The sequence below is a fragment of the Octopus bimaculoides genome, chromosome 3 (assembly GCF_046866305.1).
Source record: "Octopus bimaculoides isolate indiv1 chromosome 3, ASM4686630v1, whole genome shotgun sequence".
In the NCBI taxonomy this organism is placed as follows: domain Eukaryota; kingdom Metazoa; phylum Mollusca; class Cephalopoda; order Octopoda; family Octopodidae; genus Octopus; species Octopus bimaculoides.
In genome coordinates, this window is record NC_142930.1 from 158,953,171 (window position 1) to 158,965,670 (window position 12,500).

General features: G+C 37.4%; 1 protein-coding gene across 1 annotated transcript in view; it reads right to left on the reverse strand.

Moving 5' to 3' along the window:
• The window catches only part of LOC106884376 (uncharacterized), a 35,734-nt gene that overhangs the window by 22,815 nt on the left and 419 nt on the right, over positions 1-12,500 (reverse strand). The gene's annotated exons all lie outside the window — the stretch shown is intronic.

The window sequence follows — 12,500 nt, forward strand, 5'->3', positions numbered from 1 at the left end:
TGGCCATGTGCCGAAATCAGAAAGAAAAAAAATGTTAAAGACATCCATGACCAACCAACAAAAGAGACTTTAAATGGACGCTCGACCGCCCTGCCAGAAATAACAACCGAATCTTTCTCAAAGCACACCCTAATATCTTTAGAAAGTTAGGAAGACACATTGGATAAATTTTTTGGTACACTGGTTCTTAAAAAGAGGATAGGATGACCATATAGGCGCAGGAGTGGCTGTGTGGTAAGTAGCTTGCTTACCAGCCACATGGTTCCGGGTTCAGTCCCACTGCACAGCACATAAGGCAAGTGTCTTCTACTATAGCCTCGGGCCGACCAAAGCCTTGTGAGTGGATTTGGTAGACGGAAACTGAAAGAAGCCAGTCGTATATATGTATGTATGTATGTATATATGTATGTGTGTTTGTGTGTCTGTGTTTGTCCCCCAAACATCGCTTGACAACCGATGTTTGTGTGTTTACGTCCCCGTAACTTAGCGGTTCGGCAAAAGAGACCGATAAAATAAGTACTAGGATTCCAAAGAATAAGTCCTGGGGTCGATTTGCTCGACTAAAGGCGGTGCTCCAGCATGGCCACAGTCAAATGACTGAGACAAGTAAAAGAATAAAAGAGTAAAAGACTAGTTGACTGCTTTTCCTGGCTGAGCAAGGACAAAACAGCATCATTGCCGTCATCATCATCATCAACAACAGCTTTGCCTTAAAAGAAAGGAACATATAAGAAAACAGTAGAATAGAACGCATAACCCATGATACGTTAACTAAATGTACGGTGTTACAACTATATGTATTTAGACTTGGTGTGAAATCAGGCCCCACAAGGGTCATTTTGACTGTTTTGGATGATGATTAAATCGACTAATTTAATTGTTATTTAACAATCCTGTAAGCTTTCGATGTAGATACATAGATGGCCGACATAAGTTCAGTTAACGTCGTGTGCACAAATATAAGGTAGTAATGGTATTCATACTTTGAGTTTGATATTACTACTCAATGTAATATTTTCTTTCGGATTTTGGATTTGAGGCAAAACATTTTACTAATAAAAATAAATCCCCCATCAAACAAATTAGAGATAAATTATTCAGAATTTGGCATGATCCCACAATACATTTCAATTTCATTTTACTGTCAGCCATTTTACATATCAATATCAAAAGATTACACAGAAATTCAAAGGGCAGTCAGAAAGACGAGTCTCCATGTGGTGTTTGAGAAAGAATCCCCTACACAGTCGCTCGACATGCGAGAAATAGTAACCAAATTTGATGAAAATTACATAATGTATGTTTTTGACCATATATACGCTCACATGTAGTAGTAGTAGTAGTAGTAGTAGTAGTAGTAGTAATCATTATTATGGTACAAGACCAGCAATCGACCCTAGTGTTCAATTGGTATTTATTATATCGATTCTGAAAGGATGAATGGCAAAGTCAACCTTGGTGAAATTTGAACTCAGAACGTAAAGAGAGACGAAATGCCGCTAACCATTTTACCCGGTATGCTAACAATGTTGCTAGCTTGCCTTCCTAGGCTTTGAAAGATATCAATATTGAAGTGTCAATTTAATGTTTTAGCTTTATCATTGACAAAAATTTTCTTTCACTTTTTTTTGTTGCGTACTTGTACCGAAAGATTACAAACAATTCATCATGATCCACTGTTTTTGTATTTGTCTTTTTTTTTTTTTACAAGATTACAAGTGTTTGTAGCAAAAGGATACTGATTAAAATATACCCGAGTACAGCTCGTTTACACAACGATAGAAGATTGACAGCTTAACGATAATTACTAGAGTGCTAATACAGTACAGATAATGAAACTTTACTCACAGAAATGAGGCAATAAATTGACTCACTTCTGTCGGTATTTAGCATCACTGATAAATTAGAACCCAACAGGCACAGTGTCTTATCAACACGGTAACTCTACCTCTACTTAGTGTGAGATAATTAGATAGACAATAAAGACTTCCAGGCTAAATACTCTTCGTATATCACGCCCAACTGTTTTATAGTGTTGTGTTAGCTCATTATTACTTAAGGGCGTGTTTAGACATAAAGTTGTTGAGACACAGGAAATAGGTTAATTAAATGTTCAATTTCAAGTGTCCTGAATTGCAAGGAATCTACAAACAAAACTTCCTTGTTTACGTTTAAGTACGTAATTCTTTTTCATCTTCTCCGAAAAGGAAAGGTGTTACCCATTAACAGGAAAGTCCTTCTCAGAAAAAGAGGATGAGAAATGCTTCCAAGAGATTCTTTTTCATGGTGCATTATCAAAATTGTTGGTTTCGAAAAGCTACAGAAAAACCTACGTTACTAATGATAATTAGTCCTAGGTTATTTTTAATTTAGACCTGTGATGAAAGGCACGTCAAGCCGTGACCAGCCGGTTTTCATTTTTCTAAATAATATATCTAGGAGATTTGGTTGCTATTTCTAACATGTTGAATGATTGCATGAGAGGGTGGAGGGTTCTTTCTCGAACATCGAGTGGAGACTAAATTTTCCAACTGCCCCTCCAAATTTACGGGTAATCTTGAGATATTGACAAATAAAATGGCTGACAATAAAATGAAACTGAAAAGTACGAGTATAGTGTACCAAATTCTGAATAATTTACCTGTAACTTGTTTGGGGAGGGTGATTTTTTTTCTTGTTAAAATCCCGAAGTTAATAGGACAGTAACGTAGAATCCAGTAAATGGATGCCATAAATACATTTACTTTGTGAATATGACGACGACTGTCGAACACTTGTAAATATGACGCAATCTTTTATCTTACACGATATACTTTCAATATTGTTCATGTGCAATATTTCATAATTTCAACTTCATTTTAATACCCTGCTCGTTGCCAGTTACCATTTTCGTCAGAAAAAAAAAATCATTAAATTGTCGGCCATTTCATATGTCTATCGCTATTTCCTTTTTGTTATCCATCTCTTTCTCTTCCCCTTTCAAATCTCCCTTTCGCGCCTTTTCCTCCTCCTACTTCTCTTTTCCATCTACCAAGTTTCATCAGTTTCTCATTCGTTCTTCCATTTATATTTTTCTTTCTCCTTTTTTACTCATCTTCATTCGTCTTTGTTTTCGCTGTATTCTAATATCCTCTTTATCATCTGTCATTATCCTCTTCTTCCCTTAATTCCTTTTCTGCTTTCTTCATCTCAGGTGTGTCTTAATTATTTCACGAATGCAAATTAACAGCATTGTTGCCAGAGTACTTAACCTAACGAATTAGACATTCTCCATGGACCATATGAAGACTATACACCGATAACTGCCTCTATTATATAATAAACACTGATAACTGCATCTATTACATATTATTATTTCACCTGTGAGTCGTTAAATACGGCAAGATTAATAAATATCCCCCAAATTATGTGCAATTAATTTCAGTGTCACTATGTAACACATCATTTGTTAGTACTACTACTACTACTACTATTAATAATAATAATAATATTAATAATATTAATAATAATAATAATAGTAATAATAATAATAACCCTTTCTACTAAAGGCACAAGGCCTAACATTTTGCGGGGAGGGGACTAGTCGATTACATCGACTCCAGTACATGACTGGTACTTAATTTATCGATCCCGAAAGAATGAAAACCATTTTCCCCGGCGTGCTAGCGATTCTGCCAGCTTCCTTAATAATAATAATAATAATAATAATAATAATGTGTATGTCCGTGTATGTGTGGGTAAGTAATTAAATATATATGCGTTTGTACGCGCGCACGTGTGTGTGTATGCATGTATATAACAATGTACACAAGCAATACACATCAGCATTTTTGCCTCGACTCCTCCCTTTATTTATTTATTTATTTATTTGTTTAATTTTTCTGGTCTTTCCTTGCCTCTTTCCACTCCATACCATATATTTTAGTGAAGGACTATTTCCGAAACGTCATAGTTAATTCTTTCCACTTCTCTGAGAATTCAAAATGAAAACTTTGAGCGTGGACCTATCCCATTTTGCATTTTTTCATTTTCGTTTTCTCTCTCTCTCTCTCTCTCTCTCTCTCTCTCTATATATATATATATATATATATATATATATATATATATATATATATATATATATATATATATATATATATGTACAAATGTAAGTACGCACGTATGTTATGTATATATACATATGTATATAGACACACACACACACACATATATATATATATATATATACATACATACATTTACTCACACACATACATATATACATACATATGTACATGCACACACACGAACACATTTAAATAAACGTATGTATATTATTGTCTCTCACCCTATGTGAATAGCGCATGCACTGTAGTTCAAACCAGGCCCGAAATGGCTATGAAATATTGCCAAATCTCTGTCATATGTACGGGGGTTACACTATTAGCCGATAGGGATTCTTCTCACATAATGATCTTTCCGCATTCTAAACTGGCTCTTACGTTTAGTATATTTCCTTCTAGGTATATATGTACAGAAGGAAATATATTTCTCTATGTGACTGAAACAGGACAAGTTATTCAGTAGTAGTAGTAGTAGTAGTAGTAGTAGTAGTAGTAGTAGTGGTGGTTGTTGTTGTTGTTGTTTGGATCGTGGCCGGACCACTACTCCTGGAGAAATATGACGAATGGTTTCCATCTGTGACAACTTGTCTTTCACTTCCAGACAGTATTAAATTATCCAAAGTGCCTCTCACCACAACCACCACACCTATTTTAAAACGGGGATATTTGACTGCTATATCTAGCGGGCCGAGTGACCACGTAGATGTCTTCAAGCTGCATGGTGTACACCTATAAAAATCATCAAGAGCTACAACGTAAGAATATTCTTTTCTGCTCTAAGCACAAGGTCCTATAATTTTTTGGGGGGGTGGGGGGTGGGGGGGTGGGGGGTGGGGGGGTGGGCAGTCGATTAGATCGACCTCAGTACGCAACTGGTAATTAATTTATCGCCCTTGAAAAGGATGAAAGGCAAAGTCGACCTCGGCGGAATTTGAACTCAGAACGTAAAGACAGACGAAATACCGCTAAGCATTTCGCCCAGCGTGCTAACGATTCTGCCAGCTCGCCGCCTTACAGCGTAAGAATATTGCATACAGAAAAAGAAGCGGAAGAACCAAGGCACAATTACCCAAATGTGGAAGCCAAGCCCGTGGCCAAATGGTTAGGCTGTTTGGTTCATGATCATAAAGTTCTAAGGTTCAATTCCTGGACCAGGTAGATTGTTGTGTCCGTGAGCAAGACATTTCACTTGAAGTAGCTCGTGTCAACCCACCTTGAATAAATACCAACCGAATTCTGGTGTAGCTTTCTCTCCCTCCAGTTATCATATTGTAGCTGTGCCACTGAGTCAAGATCGAGGAGGCTGAGGTGTCTCTGTCTGCTCGCGACTACATAGATATCTTTTAGGTGCACATGTTACCAAGCTGTACTCGCTTGCGAGTGACAGCTGGCTGTACCATACTTTTTTGTAAGTATATGTAAGTATATAGATATTTATCTAAATATGTGTATGTGCACACACACACACACACACACACACACACATACATAATACATACATAGAACACGCGCGCGCGCTACAAAACGAAAGCTGAGAAGTGTCAAAAGGTCATCGCAGGTCACAGGCAATACAGGTCATCTGTGTTTGGGTATCAATTTAGAGGAACACCCTGATAAAAACGAAAACTATTGGAACTTAAATTCGAAAACAGTATGTTATGACGCTCTACCACACACACACACACACACATACATACACGTAGACACACACACACACATATATATATACACACTCACACAGATATGCACACATACAAGCTTATACAACCTCGCTGGTCTCCTTATTTTTTTATATATCTCGTCCCGCTTGTTATCTTTATCTTTTCGCTTTATCCTTCCTTCTTTCTTTATTTCTCCATTTCATACAGAGATTTGCGTACACTTACGTACAGTCATATGTTCAAGTCGATTTTGCCACGTTTTGATTCTAGAATGTAACTGAACTACCCTTGTGTAATTTTCAGTCATCTTTCCTTGTATATCTCTATCTAACCAGGCTCAATTTTACTTCTATTTATAAGCGCGTATTTTGAAGCAATCTAACCCAACAATGTATTGATTTTTTTCTACAAAATGGATCATATCTATGACCCATGTAATAATTGTTGATTAGAAGTTCCGGCGAATCGGATGAGAAGTCACCAGTGTGTGAATTATGTACAAGAAGTAGAATGGGGATAAATTTTAACGAAACACCGACTTCGAATTTCTACGAAGAGTTGGTAAGAACTCGTACACTGTGGGATACACACACACACACACACACACACACACACACACACACACACACATATATATATATACGTGTGTGTGTGTGTGTGTGTGTGTGTGTGTGTGTGTGTGCGTGTGAGATATTAACCTGCCCGGGACTGGCTCTTGGTTCTATGATATAAACTTCCCGTTTTAATGTGATTTCAGTTAAAACTTCATGTAAATGTATGTTCCAAACACTAGTTTTATAACGACAAAGTTATTTTACTAAGTTCTTCATTATCTTCAAAATTAATCGAAACAAAAGCAAAATGTTTCAATAAAAATTTAGTAACGAAAGGGTAAAAATCAATGTGACAATCACGTTTGTTTCTGTGACACATTCTCGAGTATTCTCTGAGTTTTGCTATTTGTGATTTATCAGTTATTCTATTGCTATTTCCATTCAATAGATACCGCATATCTATCTTTTCATCCATTTTACTAAATACATAGTTCTTGCTCTACATAATAGCCCCTGCCTACAAGAAATACCAGCTAAATCTATTTCAAATACTTAAGACATCCTTGTCTGAAAAGAAAGATGCATTGGATAATGTAGACTTATATACTATGTTCGAATAAAAGATGGGAGAGTCTCAGGGCTGGAACACCTCTAAGGACAAGTTTGTTCAATTAAATATGATGGCACTTTGTCGCTTACGACGTCGAGGGTTCCAGTTGATCTGATCAACGGAACAGCCTGCACGTGAAATTAACGTGCAAGTGACTGAGCACTCCACAGACACGTGTACCTTTAACATAGTTCTCGGGGATATTCAGCGTGACACAGAGTGTGACAAGGCTGACCCTTTGAATTACAGGTACAACAGAAACAGGATGTAAGAGTGAGAGAAAGTTGTGGTGGAAGAGTACAGCAGGGTTCGCCACCATCCCCTGCCGGAGCCCCGTGGAGCTTTAGGTGTTTTCGTTCAATAAACACTCACAACGGCCGGTCTGGGAATCGAAACCGCGATCCTATGACCGCGAGTTCGCTGCCCTAGCCACTGGGCCATTGCGCCTTCTCAATTAAATATAACCTGGAACTAACCAACAACAACAACAATGACGACGACAACCACAGCAACAATAGTATTATATGTTCCACCCAATTCGCTGGCCTCCTCCAGTCAGCTGCAGTTTTGTCATATGACCTGTCAAAAACCGGTTTAACTTGCCTGGCTTCAACATTTATCAGCTAAATATCTCACGTAACAGCAACATTTGCAGTACTATAGACAGAAACCACAAAACTAACCACATCTATAGTTCTTTGTAAAAAATCTTTCAGGCATGGTTTAGTGGTTAAGGAGCTCGCTTGCCACCGCGTGGCTTCGGGTTCAGTTCCACCGCGCAGCACCTTGAGCAAATGTGTTCTACTATAGCCTCGGGCCCACCAAAGACTTGTAGGTGTATTCGGTAGACGGAAACTGAAAGTAGCCCTTATGACGGACTTTGTATACACATATATACACACACATATATGTACACATATACACATATTACATATATATATACATATGTGCGATGGACTTCATGTGTGTGTGTGTGTATACACACACACACACACACACACACACATATATATATATATATATATATGTATGTATGTGTAGGGGGGCGGGTTTGACTCCCACATCGCCTTACAACCAGTTGGTTTGTTTTCATCCCCCCGTAATCTAATGGTTCGCCAAAAAGAGGCCGATCGAATAAGTACCAGACTTAGAAATAAATAAGCACTGGGGGTGATTTGTTCGAGTAAGCCCTTCAAGACGGTGCCCCAGTATGGCAATGGTTCAATGACTGAAACAAGAGAAAAAAAAACTAGTTCTCTGCTAGCTTACTTTATTCAACTCTTTGGTGCTCATTAGCATAAAAAGTAAAGTGAAAGGAGTTGCTATAGAAATATTCTGCTTTGCTATTCGTTACACTGACTTGGTTGTTAGGTGGACCCTGGTTTTAAAATTGAATGTCGCTGGGATAACTCGGAAACTAGATTGTCTTTTTTTTTTTGTTAACTTTGATTTTACTTTACAAGTTTGATCGTGCAAGTTTTGGATACTTTTGGTTGGCAACCACCAAACACCGAACGATGTGTGAACTTCTCTATAATAATTATACTACGATGAGAGGCGGCGAACTGGCAGAATCGTTAGCACGCCGGGCGAAATGCTTAGCGGTATTTCGTCTGCCGTTACGTTCTGAGTTCAAATTCCGCCGAGGTCGACTTTGCCTTTCGTCCTTTCGGGGTCGATTAAATAAGTACCAGTTATGCACTGGGGTCGATATAATCGGTTTAATACATTTACCTGTCCTTGTTTGTCTCCTTTATGTTTAGCCCTTTGTGGGCAATAAAGACATTAATTATACTACGATGATAAAGCAAATGTTTCTACTCTCTCAATCTTCGCCTTTCCCTCTTCCCTCTCTCTTCTCATATTCGTCTCTCACCCTCCTTCTTCTCATATTTCTCTCTTTCCCTTCTCACATTTCTCTTCCTTCCTCTATTTCTAAGTTTATTAGTCTGTCACCTACCCGCTCTCTTTTTCACTATTCCTCGCTCAATAACTTAGCTCTCGGCTGTCGTCAATAAACGCATTTTTTTAAATAGATACGAAACAAGGAAGCAATTTGGCTTTTATGGAAATTTATAACGAGATTTGCGAATTATCAAACATGATTCCGATGCAGTCAGATTAGATAGCAATATCTCCTGATAGTGTAAATCTTTATTTTTATGTCTGCCGCACATTAAGGAAATAGTATTCACTTAATTAAATAATGATTAAAGAGGAGGAAACTTAATAGTAAGGCGTACTTGAAAAATAAGCCAAGAAATTTTGGCGAAGTTTTGGAATAGCTATCCTTCCAAGTCCCATACTTCATGGGAAAGGAAACGGATAATCTGTTCCTTCGTTTTTGAAGTTTTTAGATTTCCTGTTTTTCAACAATGAAGATTTCAATTTTCGAAAAAAAAAAAAAAAAAAAAAAGAAATTTAAAAAGTGATTCTCTAAATTTTATTTATTTATTCATATATTTATTGATTTATTAATTGTGCATTGCCCCTCCCATGAAGTTTGGAACTGTGAGATGCCGCTGTTCCAAATCTCTGCTGGAATTTTAATTAATTAAATTTAAATTTAAACTGTAGGGTCTACAACATCAAGTATCCTGACGCCCACTTTATTAATTAACCTCACAGAGACCCCCTTCGGTCATAACTGACCATGAGATTGCACCTAGGAAGTTACTCTCCCAGGGACAAGTCCAAGCAAGGTTGTTTATGGAAGACCAGCAGTCACCCATGCATACCAGCCTCCCCACTCCACAAGGGAAAGGCAAAGGGGCCGATACAGCTTGGCACCAATGACGTCGCAGCTCATTTCTACAGCTGAGTAAACTGGATCAACGTGAAATAAAGTGTCTTGCTCAAAAACACAACACGCAGCCCGGTCCGAGATTCGAACTCACAACCTCACGATCGTAAGCTCGACGCTCTAACCACTGAGCCATGCGCCTTCACTGCGTAATTAACCTACAATCGTATTTATTTACTGCAACCAAAGAAACTGATATTTTTATTAAAAATATAATAATAATTGCATTGAATATTGTAAACGCCCTAGCACTATAATAGACATTGATCAGAAAAATAACTGAATTAGAGCAATTATATAAATTAGTAGTGAAGGTACGTCGCCTGGTGGTTTAGGGTGTTGTTCGCATGGTCTGAAGGTCTTAGTTTCGATTCCCAGACCAGGTAGTGCGTTGTGATCTTGAGCGAAACGCTTAATTTCCCGTTACCCCAGTCTACTCAGCTGTAAATGAGTAACCCTGTGACAGACTAGCGTCTCGTTCAGAAGGATGTTGAGATCTAGCACTTATGCGTCATAGAAAGTGGGTAACCAGCTCTATAAGTCCTACACTCCAGACAGAAACGAGCAGCGAATTTACTTTACTTTTACTTTCTTATATATAAATTAGTGCAGTATTTTAGAGAGAAAATAATTGTTTATCTGAGAAAAGAAAAAAAACATATATGAGAGAAAAATGCTTTTTTACGTTCAATATTTACGAGGCGGTGCTGAAAAGTTCCTGGCATTGGATAAAAGAAAATACAGGAGGATCATGATTTTATTCAACATATTACCCTCACAAATTCACACACTTATAGCAGCGGTCCTTCAGTTTTTCTAATTCAATTCCGAGTGAATCAGCATTCGTGAATAAACTGAATAATGTTAGCATATTTTAATAGTAAATTCATGTGATTATATTTATTTTGGTTAATACGTAAAACCATATAGATAAGAGGCACATGTAAGAAAATAAAAATAAAAAATAAATGCGCCCTTTTAAAGCCTAGCCAGGCTCATGGGCCCGGTTTCCCGGTTTCAATGGCGTATATGTTCTCCAGCTGGACGGGATGCCAGTCCATCGCAGCGTTACTCATTTTTGCCAGCTGGGTGGAACTGGAACAACGTGAAATGAAGTGTTTTGCTCAAGAATACAACGCGTCGCCCGGTCCAGGAATCGAAACCACAATCTTACGATCATGATGCTGACATCCTAACCACTAAGCCACGCGCTTCCACACATGTAAGAAAGGAAAAGTTTAAATGCTTAACTAAAGACATGAGTAGAGTTACAATAGATGGAAAGTTGATCGATCTATCACTAGTATTTTTGCCTGATAATTTCTACATAAGCAGATAGATTTAAAAATTCATATGCATATTTATTCTTTACCCGTGCCATCAGATTTGAACGTAAATAAGCTAATAGCTACTGTATTTCATCTTCTGAGAACAACTCCCTTCAGAAGATGTGTTAACACGATTTAGTGTCAATACACATCGTGGGAAGGAAGCTGTTGTTCTCTGAAGGCGAATTGCATCAGCGATTAGCATATTCATGTTCAAATCTGCCGACATGCATGTAGGTAGGAGGAAAGGTGAGTATCGAGTGAGAAGGTGCTAGCTGACTGGTGTACAGATTCTTGGTTTAGGGAAGCAAAGGTTGTTGACGTAGTGGGAAAAGGGCACGCATAATTTATAAATAAACATGTATGTGAAGGAAAATAGTTATACTTTTATATAAAATTTAACGTCCTGGAATCCATACAAACTTTTAAACTCTTAAAGCTTCATAAATCTCATTAGTTAATAGATAGATAGATAGATGTTACCATTACTTCTAATACTATTATACCTGCAACTACTACGACGACTTATCTGCCATCAGGAAAAAAGCAACTACCAGCATCATGTGAATTTTGTAAGAAAATCATGCGAACTTCCAAAACTGATATCATGAAAGAGTAATTTAATTTATTTTATTTCAATTTATTATCCCTTCTCTTACAGCATGACTAACTCCTCTTAGAAACGATTGAAACCGGTACCATATTTTGATAAAAATGCAAATACTTTCTTTCACTTGCCCATGATAAAGTTCACAAATCATTTTCTGTTTTTTAAGATCATATATATATATATATATATATATATATATATATATATATATATATATATATGGGGAGGGGATTATAAATGGGAGAAAGGAAACTCAATGCATGTAGTACATTTATTCATTCGAAGCTGATTATCTATGACGTCTGTAAAGACGCAGTAAAGAAATAATCACCTTCGATTGCCCTTAGTATATCGATGCAGCTAAGTCCATTTTATCTTAAACAAACATACACAAGGAAGAAATTCAAAGTACCAACAGACTGAATCAAAAGCAATTAAAAATTGTTTCTAACATAAGTACAAAGTCTGAAATTTTGTGGGAAGGTGTTAGTTGATTACTTCGACTCCAGTATAGGACAACCATTTTATTTTATCCAGTCTGAGGGGATAAAAAGCGAAATTGACTTTGGCGAGATTTGAACTTGGAACATAAAGAGCCAGAAGGAATCCCGCATAGCAGTTAGTCCCGTGATCCTAACGATTCCGCCAATTTACCACACTATTCTACCGACTCTGCTAAGTTAAGGCTCACTGACTTTTGAATCCGGATCACAGGTGAGTTTTGTTTTGTTGGTATCGGGTGGGGAGTGCAGCATGGTTACGGAGTAACGGTGGAGTGTGTCGATGCCAATTCTAGACCTATGATTAATTTTATCGAAACTCAGGTAAAAA